The sequence below is a fragment of the Setaria viridis genome, chromosome 8, assembly GCF_005286985.2.
Source record: "Setaria viridis chromosome 8, Setaria_viridis_v4.0, whole genome shotgun sequence".
NCBI lineage: Eukaryota > Viridiplantae > Streptophyta > Magnoliopsida > Poales > Poaceae > Setaria > Setaria viridis.
In genome coordinates, this window is record NC_048270.2 from 14,432,240 (window position 1) to 14,454,337 (window position 22,098).

The 22,098-nt window shown below is 46.4% G+C and overlaps 2 pseudogenes; both read right to left on the reverse strand.

Moving 5' to 3' along the window:
• Positions 1-10,548: 10,548 nt before the first annotated feature.
• LOC117834327 (ultraviolet-B receptor UVR8-like) lies at positions 10,549-19,469 on the reverse strand (annotated as a pseudogene).
• Positions 19,470-19,499: 30 nt separating this feature from the next.
• LOC117834328 (chalcone synthase-like) lies at positions 19,500-20,679 on the reverse strand (annotated as a pseudogene).
• Positions 20,680-22,098: the final 1,419 nt, after the last annotated feature.

A 22,098-nucleotide genomic window follows, 5' to 3' on the forward strand; every position in this document is an offset into this window, starting at 1 on the left:
AACAAACTCAAAAACTTGGGTAGGATACTAAGTTGTAGCAAGACATATGAGAGGAAATAAACAGAGCAACTATTCATTATTTCAACCATGGAGAATTAAACCATTCTTACTGCGCATAGGAAAGCAATAAATATTTATGATCTTTTTAGTTTTTGAGATTTTTATTTATTTTGATCATGCATATTCTGAAAATAGTAAAGATACAAGTTATCTCTCTTGTGGGGGGTCATCCCCCAAGCTAGCTTCAGGCTCACTAGTACTGGTTGGGGTTGTACCCCGTCCAACGAAAGTAAGCCTGTAGCTCCCCTCGCTGCTGCTCCTGGAACTACTACATCTCATGGATCCTCTCGCCGGTCCGTCGCTGCCAATTCTAAGTGGACTGGATGTGTTGGTTCAGCGACTCCATGTCGATAGTACGCATGGCAAGCTCAATCAGCTGCTGAGCAAGACCGGAGTGGTCTCGAGCTGAGAACTAGTACCGAGCTACTCGCTCCATGCTGATAGGAGGGCTGGTCCTAACCAGGAGCTTATTTGGGTGTAACGCCGGTCATGTACCCAGTCGGAGCCCATCCTGCCGGCACGGGAGGCTGTGGTGGTGGTGGCTGCTGCATGGCTGCACTCCTCGACATGCTCCTGGTTATCCTGCCACCATAAACATTGCTCCTTCGATCTTCCTCTTGTGGCCCAAGAGGCATGGTCAGTGACCAACAATTATACAAACGATGCCCTGGGTCAGGTAATGGGATGTCATTTGTATAGCCGAGAAAGAATAAAACCAAAGAATCATCCGGGCCCTTCTTGAGCGTGCAGCCTTAAATCAAATACACTTTGCCGATGTGAGGACAAGGTGTCTCAATGAAAGGAATAGCATTCCCATCTAGAGCCTCGATCCTTGAAGCGACATGAGTTATCAAAGAAATGCACTAAATGGGACCCGTCATCTTAAAATTCCCAAGTCATTGCCAAACCATTGCCTTGATGGGGGAGATCTTGATCTTCTTGACCATGGCATATAAAATTATAAACTCATCATTGCGCACAGGCCTAACATCCTCTCTTGGAAAGAGAGTGATGGCCAACCACTTGTGCATCAAGTGAAGAGTCAGATTTTGAATCTCATTGTATTGAGGTGCAAATTTGCCATGGACAATCTGACCAGAGATTTCACCCCAAAAACCATGTCGAGAAAAACCGCGACAAACTTTGTCATGAGAAACAACACAACGAGGACTAAAACCGAGGTGATGGCTAAATTCTTTCAAGTAAAATGGTATTCCATCCTGAAGAGTCGGAAAGAAACACCATCCGTCACCTCTGAAAGAGTGCAAAGAACCTAGATGGTGAGGGGCCGAGAACCAAGCTCCTCAACTGGCAAAAACTTGTCCCACCCAATAGAAGACCAAACAAAGGCGAAGTCGATGTCCATACCTATTTTCTCTAGAAGTTTTGGGTCATAGGCCTTGATGTGACAGAAGGCCCAGTCCTTGAGGCTAGCATAGGCTTGCTTCTCTCGATCACCTTGCAAGTCGAGTTAGGGGGCATCACTTGCGTCCACCTCCATAGCTTCGACCTGTGGTTTAGCTTTATCTTCTTGTTCTTCTTCATAGTCCATCAAGGTCAGGCTCGGTGTTGGTTCTGAGGAGTGAGGAGAGTTTGCGCTAGCCTGCGAATGGGATGAGCTTGAACCCGTCATCCTCTTCAATGCACCGGCAACCCGCTTCATGCTTGCCACCAAAGACAAAGGAAACACAAGAGCAACTTGGAATGGGTTAGTGTAATCGAATGAAATTCTTACCCAAACATTGCTCCTCCAATGCTTAGCCAATCTTGCAGCAAAGAAATCAAGAGAGAGAGATTGTTTGCACTCAACTTTGAGCAAAACTTCCAAGAAAACCCAAAAGCAAAGACTAGAGAGGGAGTGAGTGAATGAAATGTGAGTAATGGATAAAGATCACCCTTCTTGGGTCCTATTTATAGAGCAAAAGGGGCCAACAGCTGGGGATGGCCGAGGCTCAACGGCTAGTACCCGTTGGTGCGGGTGGGACCCAAGGACCGTTGTCCCTGGTTCGACCGAACCTAGGGGTCGGACGACCCCTGGTGGGCCCCACTAGCTGCCCCTTTTGGCAAAAGGCTTCCCAAGGGTTACATGACGTCATGCCTGGGTGCCTCAGCCAAAGTTTACTCAATAAATGCTTGAAAGATTTTTTTTCAAAGAGATTTAGCTCAAAAATCATAATTTTTTATAGAAACGGAAAAATAGCTAGAAAAATTCCAGCATGCAATTGTGGGTCGAAAAACTCAAATATGCAGTTGGAAAAAACCAAATGATGGGGAAATCAAAAAAATTGAAAGGAAAATATGCGATAACTACCGATTTTATGTTTCAGGGAAGGGCTCACCATATTGAGTCCGACGAGCAGGACTCTTCTCCGTCGTGTTTTACCACTCGGGGTCCCATCCTGGAGAAGTGGATGAAGACACTCATTCCACCTTCTGCCATACCTTCTTTGTCTTCTTTGGTTTTGTCGGTGCGGTCAGCGGCTTCTTGGATTGGGGCTGTGGCTCCATCCACTCCCCGTGCCACTCATTATCTTGATGGATCAGGTAGCATTGCTCCTCCCTTGGTTGAAATTTGAACATCACATTCTTCCTCCCAATGCGGAAGCCGATTTCTCTAGATCCAACATCGATCCTTGGCTTGGTGTCATTTAGGAATGGTCGCCGGAGAATGAGCGGCATTCCAAAATCACCTTCCATATCGAGGACCACGAAATCCGTGAGAATGTAAGAATCTTGGACTTCCACCAAAAGATTCTATCACCTTGGGGTATCGGATCATCGAATTGGCTAGCTGCAACCTCATCAAGGTAGGGGAAGAGCATGATAGTTCAACCTCTCAAACATTACCTTGGGCATGATATTGACGATTGCTCCAAGGTCACAAAGGGCCTGCTCGATGTAGTAGTCATATATCAAGCAGCTGATCACCGGGTATCTTGGATCTTTCTTGGTTGTTGCTACTAGTTCATCCCATAATTCTTTCCTTGATGTATGGGCTTTTCCTGCATGGTTAGCAACAAATGTCCTCCGAGATGGCTTTTCACACCGTTTTTTGACATACGCCAAAGATGGCGTCAAAAGGAAGCAAAGATGCCAGTGCATAGTGGAAGGACAACGGCTAGTGGAACCAGCAGGTGAGGTTGAAGAGGGCTTAGCCGATAGAGTAGGATAGAAGCCTAGCTGATGGGATCACGGGGCGTTGCCGATGGAAAATGATGGAGGCGTAGCTGATGGAGTCAGCCGATGCGAGCAGGAGGATTCTAGCCGATTGGAACTGTTGAAGGTTCGGCCAATGAGGAGCTGGTTTTGACCGGTAGAGGCCAAGTTCGTTTCTGACTCTTGCGCGAGTTATTTTATCTAGAAAGTTTGTTTCTTTAGAGATAGATCTTATGATTCCTCATAACTGACTAGGATTAGAAATCTTGATGCATAGGGTATAAATAGGGGCCTTGTAAGGTCAGGAGATAACACACATCATAATCAATACAAATCTTCTATTTTTGCAATTTACTTTCAAGACGGCGACTTTGCCATCGCTTTCGTTTCTTCACGAGTTCTTCCAAGCTTGTTGGGCTGCATCACTTCGATCTTCGGCTAGACTGTAAGTTCCGAGTTTACCAAATACTTCCTAGGCTTTAACTTTAGGTGCCTCGCTGTCGTTTTGTCTACAATTATTCACAAGTTATTGATATTTACTAGATCTGCAAGTTTTATTTGTTAAATCTTGTTGTTTTTGTTTTTATCACAATTATCTAGCTTAGAACACATTTCGATCGGCTTTTGCTTTATTTTCTTGTACCAATCTACTATCACACAGCCAGTTAGATCTGTTTGAAGTGTTATTCATGTAGTACTGTTTAGGTTGTACTTTACGCTTCCTTTACATCTACTACATCCACATCGGCTGATCTAGCCGATTGTCCTTACTTGTGTCGACAGCCTTGCCAATACATCCTGTGGAGCAATTCAGAATGCCAGTCGATTTGCTCTTGTATTTGACATTTTACCTATCCTTGTCAATAAACAGGTCAGATTGACTGGCGCACCAAGAATCAATAGGGCCGAACAAGAGCGAAGCAGATTCTCCCAGGTTTCGTTTGTTAGTGCGCGGGGGTCGTCTCTCGATTTTTGCGTCAACACACTTTTGGCACGCCTAGTGGGACCATACAAAGCCTCAACATGTCTGCGCCGAAGACTGCCGAAGTTTCAGATGACAACATCATTGAGATCGCGGAGAGTGAGCTCCAGGAAGATCAGAGGAGCGAGGTGGCAAGGGAGGTAGAAGAGTTCAGATTGCTATGCTTGAAATCCTTCAGCCGTACTAGGAAAGGGGAACCTGTCAAGAAGCACGCCCTTCCAACTTCTCGTCAAATCACCAGTGCTGAAGGCATAGGAAAGATGAAGGAGATGATCGACCAGGCTCTCAATCATGCGTTGATCAACCAAGCGGCAGTAATGACCAACACCATCCACAATGTCATCCTCAGCACTCTCTACAGTGGAAGCTCTCAAGGGTTTCACAATCCAACGTACGGGCTACCCAGGAGAGTTCTAGTCGGAAGCAGGATGAATCCATCTATGGCAGGATAGTCAGCTGCTCAGCCGATCCAGATATCAATTGGGGGTTGCCTTGATCAATCAATGCTGACGAACACTAGATACCCCAAACTCCAGAACACCAACGCTGTGGCACCCTTGATCAATCAGACGGCAAACCATCCTGCTCCAGCGTACACTGTGCCATCGCCGTTCCCAGCATCGGCGCCATGGGGTGCAACAGGGATGCCATACAGACCCATCTCGAATCCGACCAGTGGATATGGGATGCCCCCGGGGTCATTTGTTCCAACCACGAGATCTCTAGTACAACCTTCATCACCACCAGCTCTGTTGGAGGTATGCCCTAGAGGCAATCATAGAGATGATGATATTCCATTTGTATCCATGATTTGTATGTTGTGTTCATTGAATATCCATTGAAGGCTACTTGAATTGATTTGCAATTATGTGAATTGTATGTGAAACTCTTTACTTGTATGGTTATTCTAAAGTTGTCCCTAGTCGGAGTTCATGTGAGGACACACATGAATATTAGACTAGCACATGTATTAGTTGATGTCTATGTTTCACAAGTCATGGACATGGAGATGTTGAACTAATAATGTGGACACATGTGGAGACATGTGCTAGGACTGACCCAACACGAGAAGTAGTTCTCTCTTTAAACAACATATACGCTTTGTCCTTATACCTGAGATTGTCGCATGTGTTCTAGATGTGGATCGACCTACTTAGGGGCTATCAAACGCTACGCCATAACAGGGTAGTTATAAAGGTAGCTTTCGGGTTTGTCAAGAAGCATGCTATGAGACATGGTCAATCAAGATGGGATTTGCCCCTCTCTGATTGAGAGTGATATCTCTGGGCCCCTCGAGTGATCTGATCCGAAAATGCATGGCCATGCTACGTACGGTTAATAGTTAACCTACAAAGGGATTCCGAATCACAGGATCGAGAAAGAGCGGTCAGCTTGAAGCTAGACCAAATATCGTGAGGCAAAGGGAATAGCATGTATATTATGTTGTGATGGTTCGTCTGATATGATCTTCGTGTGCGTATAGGAGTTGGCACGTCTTGCTAGAGGCCGCAACCGACTATTGGGCCGAGTAGGAGTACTCGAGCCATGTCTATACGTATCCGAACCCATAGGGTCACACACTTAAGGGGCTGGAAGCCCAATTCGGATCTGATCCGAGTTGGATTAGGTTTAGGAGTACTAATGGGCCTCAGATCCAGAGGCCCATCAGGAACCTCTATAAATAGAGGGGTGGGGAAGCCCTAGGGTTTACACCTTTTGGTGAAACACACCTGTCGCGCCTCCCACGCCCTCGCCTGTTGCAACTCGCGGATCTAGCAGTCCGGCTTGCGATGCTTCCTCCCTGCACGTGTGGATACCTTGGAGGTGTTGCGCCTGCAGCACTTGGACGAGCCGCCGACGAGCCATGACGAGCCGACGACGAGCCGCGGTACCGGAGGCGATCTTGTTGCACGTGGACGGGCTGCTGAGGAGCTGCTGGACGTGATCGACTACGTACGACTACGTTGATCGACTACGTACGACTACGTGATCGTCTTCACTGCATCAACGCATACCTACATCTTCCGCACCAGTAGTGCGTCGAGTGGTAATCCCGTGATCCTTATACGGCAGTTCTTCCTGGTTATACGCGGTAGATTTTTTTTGAATTGCGCTAGTGTAGCCTACCTCGTATCCCAACAGTGGTATAAGAGCCGTAGCTGCTTAGTTTTGGATTCGGGATGTGTGCATATGGAGATATGCGAGTTTTCGGTTTGATCTATGTCCTGATTTCGTGCCCTTGCTGCAATGGTAGTGTAACGATATACTCCTACCGGTCGGTTTCCGCCATCGGAGTTAAGTGATACACATAAATCCAGTTGCAGTGAGCGAAGATCAATATGATTGGTCGAATCGAGATCTAGGGTCATACGCCAGGCGCATTAGATGTGCAATAGTAGATGGGATCTACTGCCGGGGTCGGGATTTTGCCGTATGCGTATGCTTTGGTAAATCAACCGTAACTTTTCGGTACGATCTCGGATTGGGGCGAATTTTGTATGAAAATTGATCTACAGAAAAAGTTACACATGAAATTCAATCGCTTTGCCGTTTTCGGCGAAATTAGATTTCCCAAATTCGGCTTGGAAGATGGAGTTTCGGGCCTCCGAAGTTTGGAACGTTAGGACGCCTAACTCTGTTTTGCAGGATGTATGTATGTATCTTGTGATCAGTATGGCCCCCTTGTGTATGTGATGCATGTGTGTAACACATTCGTGACCTGCGTGTCGCGCGTACGGCAACACGGCAGGAGCCATATGTGTTGTCACTTTATTATATTTAATGGTCTGCGTACCAATCTATGATGATCCAAGCAACTATGTAATCTTCATTACTAGATTCTTTACTAGCTATTAGGCGTAATAGCATGCTCTAGTTCTTGGAGGACTCATCACCAGGAGGATGGCGCACATGGAACATGGAGATGGAGATCACCATGGTGAACAGGTTCTATGGAGATGGAGATCACCATATGAAAACGGGCCATACTGTGTCACAACTGTGTGAATGCTATTCTGTTTATGTTTTACTTTCTGCATGCTGTGATGTTAGAAGTAGAACGATCTCTCACAAAGTTTAAGTTAGTATGCCCTCCCAACTAAAACTTACACCGTCCCATGTCTTGTACAATTAGTGGTGGGTCTATGAAATTAGGGTGCCACTAGTTTTCCTTGACTAGACGGGTTTGTGTCGGACACTTACACGCATAAGGGTTGGTTTGCTTAACGAGTATATCTTAACGGTTAAGGACCTTGGGGCATAAAGGTTGGGCGCCGAGACATAGAGATGTCACCCAACAACAGGAGTCATATGTGATATGATTAGCAAAAGTTGCTTACCGATCTACCTCGTTTGCTGGCGGTGATGCTAAAGCTCACTAGTGGACTTGTTAGTTGTGGATCCTGAATCACTAAGTTTCAATAGAGGGATATTGATTTTAGTGGGAGTAGATTCTGTTAAAATAGTTTAATGTAATTTGCTCTATCATGGATACGTTTGTCTTAGTGTAGTTTGCATTACTTTTGTTGTAGATTAAATGGCACCTAGCAACACCACCGCATCGTTTGCTTTGCGTTCGGTCCTTGAGAAGGACAAGTTGAATGGAACAAACTACTCGGATTGGATCCGTAACTTGAGAATTGTTCTCAGGGCTGAGAAAAAGGAAGATGTTCTAGACACCCCACTACCACTAGTACCTGCTGATGATGCATCTGCTGCCGTTAAGGCTGCTTACAAGAAGGCATTTGATGCTAATCTTGAGGTAAGCTACCTTATGCTTGCTTGCATGGAACCCAAGCTGCAGATGCAGTTCGAACCAAATCATGAGGCACATGATATGATCGTGGCGCTCAAGGCATGTTCCAGACACAGGCTAAGACCGAAAGGTTCAATGTGTCCAAAGCCTTTCTGGAGTGCAAGTTAGCAGAAGGCGCAGCAGTAGGACCACATGTAATCAAGATGGTTGGTTATACTCAACGATTGGAGAAGCTGGGCTTCCCAATGGGCAAAGAGTTGGCCACTGACTTCATTTTTTCATCTCTTCCTCCTAGCTATGGGAACTTCATCTCGAACTACCATATGCATGGGACGGAGAAGGGTTTGAATGAACTGTGTGGTATGCTCAAGACAGCAGAACTAGACATCAAGAAAAGCGCTAGTACCAGCCATGTGATGGCTATACAGAACAATTAGTCTCTATTTTTGCAATTGGTTTTGTAATTAGTCTATATTTAATACTCCTAATTAGTATCTAAATATTCGATGTGATAGGAATTTTAGGAGCTCTTAAAGAAACAAACGGGGCCTTACAAAATGTATATGGCATAGGTGTTATGCTTGTGTCGACTCTAAATAAGTTAATCATTTTTATTCACTTTAACAAATTTTCCAAGTAGTAGTATTTCTTAAGCCTATCCAAACAATATTTCTATGTGAATAAGCATGTGAAACCAACTTACAGCGTGCAGGTTGTGCAGCTTCTCATTAACCAGCTTTTCCAGAGCCAGAGCCAGCTCCATAGCTGAAATCAGACCAAACGCGCACAAATCAAAACATAGCTGTCAGATAAGGCTCCAAATAGACCATGGACAAAAGGCCAATCCAGGTTACTACTGAGTTGGTAGAGACCGACCACGTAGCTGAACCCCAAGTAAACATTTCAGGAACAGCCAGCCATCTATTATATATGTCATGCTAATCACCATTGTTTGAATTCCTTTATTATCCATCCATACACTGAAAGCCAGCTCATACGACTATATTCAGTTGCAGAATAAATGTTCATGCATCACCTTTTCAATCTCGGTATCGTCTAAATGGGTTCAAATGAAAATTTGATGAACTGCAAAGTAGTGATAAGTGTTGAACAGATAGGCATTAAATTCTGAATATAAATATTTGATTAGGACACGGCCATGTGTTCTTGTTGATGACGGGTTGCAGAAGTCGCACATAAAGGAAAACCACGCGGTCTAAACTGATTAGATTTCAAATCCACGGACTTGTAAAAGTGCAGAAGGAAGCCGCACACCTACAAAGGTGAGGGATCAGATTTTGGAGGTCATTCACACTGGTGCCGTGCATACCTGCACCCTTCCGGGCGAGGCGAGCGACGAGCATGCGAGTATGTGGTTTTTCTTTTCTCAGCAACTACAAGAAACCATTTAATCAAGGAAAAGTCCTATTTTCATCCTCCAAGTATAGTAGAAGTCTGATTTTCAACCCACAACTACAAAACCGGACAGGGAGGGCTATCCAACTGCAAAACCGGGCAAATTTGACCCTTTGGGTGGTTTCTACGATGGTTTTGCATTTTCTAGAAATTTAAAAAGTTTGGTTTAATCAAAAAATTCATAACTAAAATGCAGTTATAGGAAATACTTGTTGTCAAGATGAAAAATGATGAGTGTAATAAATCAAGGTTACGATCAGATCAATTTGCTCATTCCTTTAAATTTACAAACATAGCAGAGTGACCTAAGTGCATATCTGCTTTTCCCAACACAGCACACATGTGTCACATGTACAATGTTTGTTTCTAAATGAAGCCACAAGCCCTCACTGTTGTCCATTTAAAACAAAACCATCAAAAGCGGCCTAGTTAAATTCATTTCTCAACATATACCCTCGCCATGCTCCCCCATTATTCTCTGTCCTATCTTCCTTAATATGTAGTACAAACTTAGCCTGCAGCACCTTATATTTTTTTATCATCATTTTCTTGTGATCACTGCCAGTGTCCAACCGGGTTAAACATATTTCCATGGCATCAATATTGGCTTTGCAGAAACTCCAGAACAAGGTACACGTGAGCTGGACCACTGTAACTCAAGCTAAACTTGAGTCAGTAGCATTCTTTGAACAATGGTCTGCATTTGGTTCAGATGAGCTTAGCATGGTTATTGGACACCCTACTCTAGATTACTTTCACCATGTAATATGTATAATAAATAATTATTTCCATAGATCTAATTTGGACATCTTTCAAGCATGCCCTGAATAAACAGCAAGCCTAAATTTGCAGTCCAATGTAACATTACAACAGCCTTCACGAATGCAATTTCATAGGATGCAAGAATAGTCTGTTGCCAATTTAGGCCTCGTTCGTTTCACCAGGATTGGATTCCACCCAGGATTACTTCCAGGTCCGGTTTGAGTGATTCCACCCATGTCACTCAATCCGGCCAGAATTCATTCCAGGGGTGAGGAGATATGGTTTCAATCCGGGCCATCTAATGTAGAAGGATTCCAATCCAGACCGGTTTTCGTTCCAGGCAAGACTAAAACGAACAACACTTTCAATGCAAGTCTGGTTTCAAACCGGGCCACTTCAAACCACCCGGAATGAACCTCATTCCGGGCCAATCCGGTGAAAACGAACGAGGCCTAAATCTTTGTCATCTGGTGGCTTGGTAGAATAAAGCAGTATATATAAAAGATGGCAAGTAATACCTCTCCCTCGTTAGTCAGTGCAGTTGAATGCCAACCTCCAGCAGCAATGTCAACCTGCAAATAGACATAGGGGTACATGTAACAAGTGAAAAATCAAGAAACCAATGTGCAGTTAAACTATCAATTTATCAGCAACACCAACATATTATTGCTAATGTGCGACGATTACAACTTGAAGTCCCGGAAAGAGCAAACTTGTTAGCTGAATGAAGCTTAACTCCTTGCAGGTCAATTTTAGCTGGGGTAAAAGAACTAAGTTTGGAAAAAAAACCATTTCAGTTAGACAACAAGGCAGCCTTAACTTGCTTGTTTGGTAATGGCTTGAGAAACTCTACATCTACACTGATATCAGACTAATTTAGAATGAAACAGAAATTCAAAGAAAAAAGAAATCAGCATGACTAACCAGTAAGAGATCAGATCGCCCCTCAACACGGATAGGTTGTGATCTTAGTTGGGTATCTCCAATTCCCAGCTGACCATACTCATTATTACCCCATGCCCACAAAATTCCATCCTCTGTTAGTGCCAAATTATGGAATGCGCCTACAGCAATCACCCTCACTTTCTGAAGGCCTTGCACACGTAGTGGTGTAGATATTTGCTTGCTGAAAAAGACATATAGTCAGCACCACATTCAAGGAGAAGATAACAAAACAAATTGAAGATTTGGTGTATGGCACCGTACATATCACCGTGAGGCCATGGCTGCCCCCAAGTCCATGAGTCAAAACCACAGAGTGTGTGCCTCCAGCAGCTACCTAGAATTAGCAAATGAATAAGCCACCCAAAAGATAACTAATGGAAATCATGAGAGCAGGAGACAAAGTTGCAGCACCATTGGAGACAGGAATAATTCATATGGACAAGAAACATTATAAAAGTTCCAGTTCCATTATCACATAAATTATCCCATATGTGGTTTGCAACCAGACTACTTCTTTGGCAACAAAGCATATGATAGAGTTGGAGTGCCCGATCTTTCGGTGAGTGGAGATAAATTCGACTTGGTGGAAGTAGACCCTCACGATCCGACTACGACGAGCGAACCCGAAGCGCCAATGCAATCGCTGAACCAACTCCCGATGGTTACCAACCTCGCCGGTGCGAGATCAGCCTGATCACGAAGATCGATTCCTGTCCGCAATCGAAGAACGAACAAGAACAAGAGGCGAGCAATCTAAATATCACTCGAAGGTGGAGTTCTGAATCACAAGGACAGCGCGTATTTGCGCGTGTTCAAGAGTAGCTAAAGCTAGATGTAAAACAAAACTCAAGTCGTAAACAAAAAGGACTCGGACTAAATAAAGGGGGCGCAGCCCCTGGAGTCCGAAGGGGTCACGGCGCCCAACCCTAGGCGCCCCACCTGGGCTGCCCTGTTGGGCCATCTTCTTATTCCGATGGGCCTTCGTTCCTTAACAGCATGATGAAGTTTAATTCTCTTGCACGGGCTCGAGTGATTGGCCCAACTGGATGAGCAACTGTAGGCGCCTGAGGTGGAGGAGCAACTGGAGGCGCCTGAGGTGCTGCTGGTGTAGATGTACTCGTGGTGTCCTCATCATCCTCCCCTTCTTGAACTGAAGTCGTCCTCGACGGCAACTCCTCATCTTCGCCCACATACGGTTTCAAATCTGCAACATTAAAACTCGTGGAAACACCAAACTCCGCAGGCAGGTCAAGGATATAAGCATTATCATTAATCTTGGTTAACACTTTAAAAGGACCAGCAGCACGTGGCATCAATTTAGAACGACGTAAGGTAGGAAAACGATCCTTCCTCAAATGCAACCAAACCAGATCACCCGGTGCAAAAGTAACATGTTTTCTTCCTTTACTACCCGCAACCTGATATTTTGCATTAGCAGCAGCAATGTTTTGTTGAGTTTGCTCATGCAAGCTAATCATTTGATCAATATGTGCAGCGGCATCTATGTGTGGGGTGTCCTCGGAATCAAGTGCAAACAAATCAATAGGCGCCCGAGGAATATAACCATAAACAACTTGAAAAGGACACATCTTTGTAGAAGAATGCGTTGCATGATTATAAGCAAACTCAACATGAGGCAAGCAATCTTCCCAACGTTTCAAGTGTTTATCTAAAACAGCCCTAAGCATGGTGGACAAGGTTCGATTAACCACCTCAGTTTGTCCATCAGTCTGAGGGTGACAAGTGGTGCTAAACAGCAATTTAGTTCCCATTTTATTCCATAGTGATCTCCAAAAATGACTGAGAAACTTAGCATCACGATCAGAGACTATTGTATTTGGAATACCATGCAAACGAATAATCTCGCGAAAGAACAATTCAGCAACATTGCTAGCATCATCAGTCTTATGACAAGGTATAAAATGAGCCATTTTGGAGAAACGATCAACAACCACAAAAATACTGTCCCTCCCCTTCTTAGTTCTAGGCAATCCCAAAACAAAGTCCATAGAAATATCAAGCCAAGGGGAAGTAGGAACAGGCAAAGGCATGTACAAACCATGGTTGTTTAATCGTGACTTAGCTTTCTGGCAAGTAGTGCAGCGGGCAACAAGGCGCTCAACATCAGCGCGCATCCGGGGCCAAAAGAAGTGGGCAGCCAGCACTTCATGCGTCTTGTAGACGCCAAAGTGCCCCATGAGACCGCCTCCATGCGCTTCCTGTAACAACAAACGACGAACCGAGCTAGCTGGAACACACAGCTTGTTAGCGCGAAACAGGAACCCGTCCTGTATGTGAAATTTGCCCCATGGTTTGCCATGAATACAGTGGGCGAAAGCATCTTTAAAATCAGCATCATCCACATATTGATCCTTCACAGTTTGCAAGCCAAAGATTTTAAAATCTAACTGTGATAGCATGGTATAGCGACGAGACAAAGCATCAGCAATGATATTTTCCTTCCCGCTCTTGTGTTTAATAATGTAAGGGAAAGACTCAATGAATTCTACCCATTTAGCATGACGACGGTTCAGGTTTGTTTGGGTACGAATATGTTTTAAAGCCTCATGATCAGAATGAATTATAAACTCGCGATGCCAAAGGTAGTGCTGCCAAGTATGCAAAGTGCGCACTAAAGCATAAAGCTCCTTATCATAAGTAGAATAATTCAAGCTAGCACCACTTAATTTCTCACTAAAGTAAGCAACCGGTTTTCCTTCTTGTAACAAAACAGCACCTAGCCCAATACCGCTAGCATCGCATTCAAGCTCAAACACTTTAGTAAAATCAGGCAACTGCAAGAGAGGAGCATTGGTTAACTTATCTTTCAAGGTGCTGAACGCAACCTCTTGCGAATCACTCCAAGCAAAGGGAACATCCTTCTTGGTAAGCTCATGTAGAGGCGCTGCAATGGAGCTAAAATCACGAACAAACCGGCGGTAGAAACCTGCAAGGCCAAGAAAGCTTCGAATTTGTGTGACCGTTGTCGGTGTAGGCCACTCCCGAATGGCATCAATCTTGCTGCTATCCACCTCAATGCCCTGTGGAGTAACAACATAGCCAAGAAACGAGACACGTTGTGTGCAAAACATGCATTTTTCGAGGTTAGCAAATAAATGGGCCGCACGCAATGCATCAAAAACAGCACGCAAATGTTCTAAATGCTCTTCCATAGACTTGCTGTAAATGAGGATATCATCAAAATAGACAACTACAAACAATCCTATGAAGGGCCTCAGAACTTCATTCATCAAACGCATAAATGTGCTGGGAGCATTTGTCAAACCAAACGGCATAACCAACCATTCATATAACCCAAATTTCGTTTTAAAAGCCGTTTTCCATTCATCACCTAATTTCATGCGAATCTGATGGTAGCCACTACGCAAATCAATCTTAGTGAAAATAATGGCACCACTAAGCTCATCTAGCATATCATCAAGGCGTGGTATAGGGTATCGGTAGCGAATGGTAATGTTATTAATAGCACGACAGTCTACACACATACGCCATGAGCCATCTTTCTTTGGAACAAGTAACACAGGAACGGAGCAAGGGCTAAGAGACTCATGAATATAACCCTTGTCAAGCAACGCCTGTACCTGGCGCTGGATTTCCTTCGTCTCATCCGGATTTGTACGGTACGGTGCACGGTTCGGAAGCTGTGCGCCGGGAATGAGGTCGATCTGGTGCTCAATGCCACGAAGTGGTGGAAGTCCCGGTGGCAAATCTTTTGGAAAGACATCAGCGTACTCCTGCAAAATGTTAGCAACCGCAGGGGGAATATCCAAAGATGGTGCATCATCAAGTGAAACGAGCACACTAGAGCATATAAGGGCATAGCATGGCAAAGGAGCATCGCGTAACTCATCAAAATCAGCACGTGTGGCAAGCAAAACAGGAGCATTCAACTTGATTTCAGAATTAATAGATGTCGATGGTTCAAGTTGTTTAGCAGTTTTAGCAGCTCTAGCAAGATCATCTTTAAGAATTTGTTCAGGTGTCATTGGATGTATAATTATTTTCTGACCCTTAAACATGAAAGAATAGTGATTTGAACGACCATGATGCAAGCTATCAGTATCATATTGCCAAGGTCGCCCAAGTAACAGAGAGCATGCTTCCATGGGAATAACATCACAATCGACAAAATCAGAATAAGCACCCATGGAGAAAGGAACACGGACTGATCGAGTAATTCTAATTTTCCCACCATCATTAAGCCATTGAATGTGATATGGATGTGGATGCTTACGAGTGGGTAAAGACAACTTTTCAACCAGCGTGGTACTCGCCAAATTGTTGCAGCTGCCGCTGTCGATGATGATGCGAATCGACCGCTCCTGCACAACGCCCTTGGTATGGAAAAGAGTGTGTCGCTGATTCTTCTCGGACGGGGCGACCTGTGTACTAAGAACACGCTGCACAACAAGGCTTTCATACCTATCGGCGTCGCCCGGGTTGACATGTACCTCCATAGCTGCATGGTCAGTGGCAAGCATCGCATGTCGAGTATCTTCAGAATCACTAGCGGAAGAGTACTCACCATCGTCACGAAGAAGCAAAGTGCGCTTGTTCGGACAGTCCCGAATCACATGGCCAAATCCTTTGCAACGATGACACTGAATATCCCGTGTACGGCCTATGGGAGGGGCGGCGCCTGTGGAAGGGGGAGCGCTTGTAGGTTTGGCCGTTCGCTCGCGCGGTGTAGTGGTGGGCGTGGGTGGTGCAGGGAGAGCGGGTACGGAGTTGGATGTCGAGCTTCTTCCTGCAAAAGAGTTAGAATATGTCTTCGAGCGGCGTCCCTGCACTTCACGTTCAGCTTTGCAAGCATATTCAAATAATGTTGTCATATCTGTGTAGTCCTTATAATCAAGTATATCCTGAATTTCGCGGTTCAAACCACCACGAAAACGTGCCATAGCAGCGTCGTTTTCCTCCAATAACCCACAACGAATCATGCCTATTTGTAATTCCTGGAAATATTCCTCAACAGATTTGGAACCTTGCTGAAAACGTTGCATTTTATTAAGCAAATCGCGAGCATAATAAGAAGGCACAAATCTGTGGCGCATAGCAGTTTTTAATTGCTCCCAAGTGGTTGGAATGGTATTGGGATGTTTGTGTTTATATTCACGCCACCAGATTAAAGCAAAATCAGTAAATTCACTAATAGCAGCTTTAACTTGAGAATTAGCAAGAATATCATGGCATGAAAATTTCTGTTCAACTTCTAATTCCCAATCAAGATATGCAGCAGGATCATATTTGCCATTAAAAGGTGGAATTTTAAATTTAATCTTGGAAAAGGAATCATTACCACCGGGACGGCGTGGCACGCGGCGGGCACGGCCACGGCGGTCGCCATCGTCCTGGTCCGAGTCACCACCATAACCCTGCTGCAACTCTGCGACTGTAGTGTGCAATGCATCGAGTCTTGCCACAACTGAGTCGAGTGTGGCCTTAGCGGCCGTCTGTGCAAGGTCGAGCTGATCACACCGCTCGGTCGTCGAGGAGATCGTCGAGTCCAGCCGTTCATGAATCGTCTGAATGTCGGTGACAAGCCCTTCAACTTGCGCCCGTATGCCCTGCAGCTGGTCAGCCCCCGCGTCGACATCATCTGCCATGGTTAGCGCAAAGACAAGAACACAAGCGACGACAAAATTGGGGTGTAACAGCTCACAAGGCGCTCACACTAGTGCTGTTATCAAATTCTTATCCGTTCTTACCACGCACACAGGGGCGAACTGCAACCAACCGGTGGAACTCACGAAAGATTGGAGGAGCGATTGCCTGGAGAAACAAAATATGCTCGTCGTAGAACTATGTGGAGTTCTGGGAAGGCTGCACTCAAATGAAGGATTAGCACAATCAAACAATAATGCAAAGTTGAAAGATAGTGCCAAACACGTAACAAGAGTTGCTGGGAACAAGGAAAAATCGAAAGAACAGAGGCAAGGTGGAGAGGGCGCACCTCTTTTTTTTTTTATTTCTGTTTTTTTTTTTTCACAGAGGGTGCCCCAAAACTGATAATATGAACACAGAGGATCTCAAATATCAAATTGCGGCACTCTCTCTCTCTCTCTCTCTCTAGAGTAAGGCGGACCTCAGAATAATAAAGGACCAAGAAAGAGAGATACGGATGTGAAAGGCTGGCACGGAATGCGTGGGGAAGGGGGGAATTAACACCAGAGAGTCGTGACCCAGGAGGAGTCACGGCGCGCGCAAAGGGAGGTTCCACCGAAACAAATCCGAATCACCTTCCTTCTCCCTGTTGGATTCTTCTTCGTCTTTTTTTTTTTTGCTTCTTTCCTTTTTTTTTGCACTTTCCTTTTTTTTTCTGATTGCTTTCGATCTTTTTTTTTTTTGACAGGGGAGGGGCGATCGGAGTAGTGGAATGGTGCGGCGCGGTTGTCGCGGGGGGAGTTGTGGTGGGCGCGGCTGGTAGGGTTGGCGAGCAGCGGAACGGCGGCGGCGGCGAAAACTAGGGTTAGATGAAAAACGAGAAACAAGAGATTAAACACAAGGAACCAGCAACAATTGAACGAGTAGGCACACAAATTCAACAAAGACACTTATTGAAAGAATGTGCGAGGCTAAACGGTTGCTGGGACAAAGGATCTAACCTGGAAAAAAATTTGTTTTGGTTTTTGTGGACTGTAGGAAGGGAAAAACACTCGGTAAAACTCACCGATCAACCTGGAAAGCTGATACCACTTGATAGAGTTGGAGTGCCCGATCTTTCGGTGAGTGGAGATAAATTCGACTTGGTGGAAGTAGACCCTCACGATCCGACTACGACGAGCGAACCCGAAGCGCCAATGCAATCGCTGAACCAACTCCCGATGGTTACCAACCTCGCCGGTGCGAGATCAGCCTGATCACGAAGATCGATTCCTGTCCGCAATCGAAGAACGAACAAGAACAAGAGGCGAGCAATCTAAATATCACTCGAAGGTGGAGTTCTGAATCACAAGGACAGCGCGTATTTGCGCGTGTTCAAGAGTAGCTAAAGCTAGATGTAAAACAAAACTCAAGTCGTAAACAAAAAGGACTCGGACTAAATAAAGGGGGCGCAGCCCCTGGAGTCCGAAGGGGTCACGGCACCCAACCCTAGGCGCCCCACCTGGGCTGCCCTGTTGGGCCATCTTCTTATTCCGATGGGCCTTCGTTCCTTAACAGCATGATGAAGTTTAATTCTCTTGCACGGGCTCGAGTGATTGGCCCAACTGGATGAGCAACTGTAGGCGCCTGAGGTGGAGGAGCAACTGGAGGCGCCTGAGGTGCTGCTGGTGTAGATGTACTCGTGGTGTCCTCATCAGCATATGCCAAAGTGACAACTGATAATACCATCCACAATTTGTAGGATTCCCTACAACCAGAGCACGAACCAAGATTGCTAAAGTACCAAATATTCTCACTGATGTTAGCACAGTGCAGGAATCAAATTCCACTCACTTGCCAGACTTTGAGCTTGCTGCGGGGTCGGGATGTCCCTCTTGAGCGCCCTCGTCCCGTCCTCCTTCCTCTCAGGCTCCTCGCTGCAGTGCCCGTACTCGTTCCCCTCTGCACCACTGATGCCAATTGCATCAAACCAACTAGAATTCGGTCACGGGTAGTGCCAAGAAGTGGGTTCACTTACCGCAGGTGTACGCGCGGCCCTTGTCATCCACCGCGAGGCAATGCCACCCGCCAATCGCTGCGTGGAACCAACGAAACCCATAGGGAGAGAGCTTGTTCCATCAGCAACATAGAGGTATGAATCTCGCGGGTAAAGAGGAGCCGAGGCGCACCTGGATGATCCTGATGCCGGCGAGGGCGTCGACTGGCCCCAGGGAGCTCTCTGTCTTGGTCTCCGGCGGGTGTCCAAGCATGCCGCACTGGTTCCATCCCCACGTGAAGAGCTGCAAATACGGGGGAAAGCAGCGAGGGAGCGAGCGGAGGAAGAGGGAGGCCTGGAGCGCGCTGATGGTGGCGGAGGAGGGCGGGTGGCGTCGGCAAGGTGGGAGGCGCGTGACTTTATGCGGTGGAGGCGGCGGTGTCCAAGTGAAGGAAGGAAACGAGGGGCGGATTGAGGGAGATGGGCGGCGTGTTTGGTGGGCGGGACAGGTGCGAGTCGGCGGGCAAGTAGCTGCTGGCGCGGTGTAAAAAAACTAGGCGCGGCTTGGTAGAATCATTTTCTATGGTCTAGTTTTTTTTCATCCTCCCACTCTTTGTCGTACCTTTTCATCACCCTCCTAACCTGGCAGTGTGAGGGGTACGGAGTGTAACTCTGGGTGGGAATTGTTTCAATTTGCTTGCTCTTTGTAGTATAGATATAGATATGTGTGATAGTGGCCAGACCCCAATTTATTTTATTATTACATATATAAAAATGTTACCACAACGATCCATGCTCCATAATGGTTGTGGTTCTGCAACCAAACTTCTTTTGTGAAAGGACCACACACTTAAATCTGGTACAACATAATGCAGAGTATAGAAGAACGAGCTCTCAGCCTCTCAGGAACAGATCGAGAGCACGACAGACTTATTTAGTTATAGGGTACCTGCACAGGGATGGACGATATGCACCCTGTGCACAACATGCATGTTGATACATAGGTCACGCGGTGGTGTTGTTGCTAGGCAGCGCTCGGAGCAGCATGGTCTCCAAGGTAAGGCCCGGGCCGAAGGCAATGAGCATCCTCCACTCCAGACCTTCTCCAGCCGTGCGCAGCCCCTTCCTGCCCGACGTCCTCCGCATCTCCTCCATCACCAGGAAGATGGAGGAGCTACGCGTGTTGCCGTATTGCCTCATGACCTCCCTCGTCGCCGCCAGCTTCTCCTCCCTCAGCCCCAGCCTCCCCTCCACACCATCCGCGATACCCCTGCCGCCGGTGTGCAGGATCCAGAACACCTCCTCGTTCACGTCCGGGACCCTTCCGTTCGCGGTGTTCTCCTCGAGAGCGCGCTTCACTATGCCACCGACGGCGCTGGAGACGTGAAGGGGCACGTCCCGGTGCATGGTGATCACCACCCCTTCGTCACGCAGCTTCACCACCACGGCCTCCTCCGTCTCGGGTATGACGTTCTTCTAGGACGCCAATACCAGCTCGAACATCGGGCGCTCGCAGTTGGTAGGATTGCACCCCACGACGACGGCGCCCGCGGCGTCGCCGAAGACGGCTTGGCCGACGAGGTTCCCGATGTGCGTCTCCGATGGGCCACGCAGTACCAAGGACATCACCTCGGAGGTCACGACGAGCACCCTGGCGTTGGGATTGTTCTCCGCGATATCGATGTCCTTGGAGACGCGCCGAGCTGTGGTGCCACAGAAGCAGCCGGCCTGGTACCGCATGACACGCTTGGTCGAGAGGGGGAGGCCGAGCTCCTTGATGAGGATGCAGTCCACTCGGCAAGCAGACGGTGCTCGTCGTGGCGACGACTGCGTAATGTCGGAGGCCGGCTTCCCCACAATCCTTTATGGCGTTGAGCGCTGCCTCGGCGCCAAGACGTGGTATGCCCTCTTCGGCGACTTGCTGCCGAATGGTGAGGGAAGTGGATTTGTAGGCCGTGACGGATGGGTTACGTTGCTCCTCAACCACTCGTCGGATATGTACATGTGCCGCTTCTCCGTTGTTGTCTTCTCACCTACATTTGGTTAAGGCGGTTGCTGTTTATTTGAATCAATGGATGAAATTATAGGTCGTTTCATCAAGTATTATAGGAAATTATTGCTAGTTTAGTGGCGCTCTTTCCAGGGTAATGAAGTTATATTCACAAATAGACCAGTAGCCAATTAATTACTATGAATGCATGGGCGCAAATTAAATGCCCAACCCATGCTATCAGCCGTCAGATATTACGTCGAGGACCTATATAACATCTCAAATCATGCAAGGGTATGCTGGGATAAATACGTACAGCGAATGACGCCGAAGCGATCAGACGGAAAATACTGTTATTTCAAAACAAGAGTAATGCTGTTGTAAATGCATAGTGGTACATAATTGCGCACTTACAGTTGTTCGCAAACTTGGCTTTTAAGTTTACCAAGTGATTGCTATTAATTGGTTATGTCGAAGTAATAATCAGGAAATGACTTCTGCTCGTATATATGGACAGGAACAGCTGTGCCTATTCCCAGTATAGTTGCTCTGCCGCCAGGACAAGCTAGGGCTGCTCATTTCATGCCCCCCCCCCCCCCCCCCCCCCCCCCCGGGTTTCGAAGAACACATTAATTAGTAACCACTATATTATGCGTGGACACCTAAGCAGGGGAAGGGAGGGGGGATACTGTAGGTATATGTTTCCTGGATGCCAAAGGGATGCATTATATAGGGAGACTGATTGTGTACGGAGACATCATATTTCTATCATTATTCAAATAATTCTTCGGCTGGTTAGCAATAATTCAAAACCGAATTTTGACTTCAGACAGACTGGAGGCAAGAGGATGGCCTAACTCCGGTACCTGCACCCTTTGCCAGCATTCCCCAGAAACCGGAATCCACCTCTTCAATGAACGTCGATTTTTCCAGGCGCCTTTGGGAGTACATGGCGGCCTGGGTTGCCATTGATAGCATCCGCCCGAGTAATTGGGAGCACAGTGACTCTGTCCACCAATGGTGGCATGCAATGGCTGGGATCCCCCTGCAACGCAGGCATGCAGTGGCTGGCATCCCCTGCAACGGAAGACGTGTTGGGAGATTTGGAAAGAGAGAAACGCTAGGATTTTCAAGCACAGAGAAAGTACAAACTACAAAGTATTTGATAAGACTAAAGATAAAGCAAACTTGTGGATGGCGGCAGGAGCGAAAGATTTAGAGAATCTGCTCAAGCGTTCCTGAGAGGTAGGTCCATAGTATTTTAGCTTGATATGGTTAGAAAGTTATGTTTCCAATGTACAAAATTAATGGTGCGCAGCAGCTGTGGCGCTGGCGTGCTGCCTTTCGTATTTGGGTTCTAGTCATCTTAGTCATCTCTCACTACAGGAAACAAGAAAATTGCCGAGTGTATTTATTTTACCGAGTATTTTTTT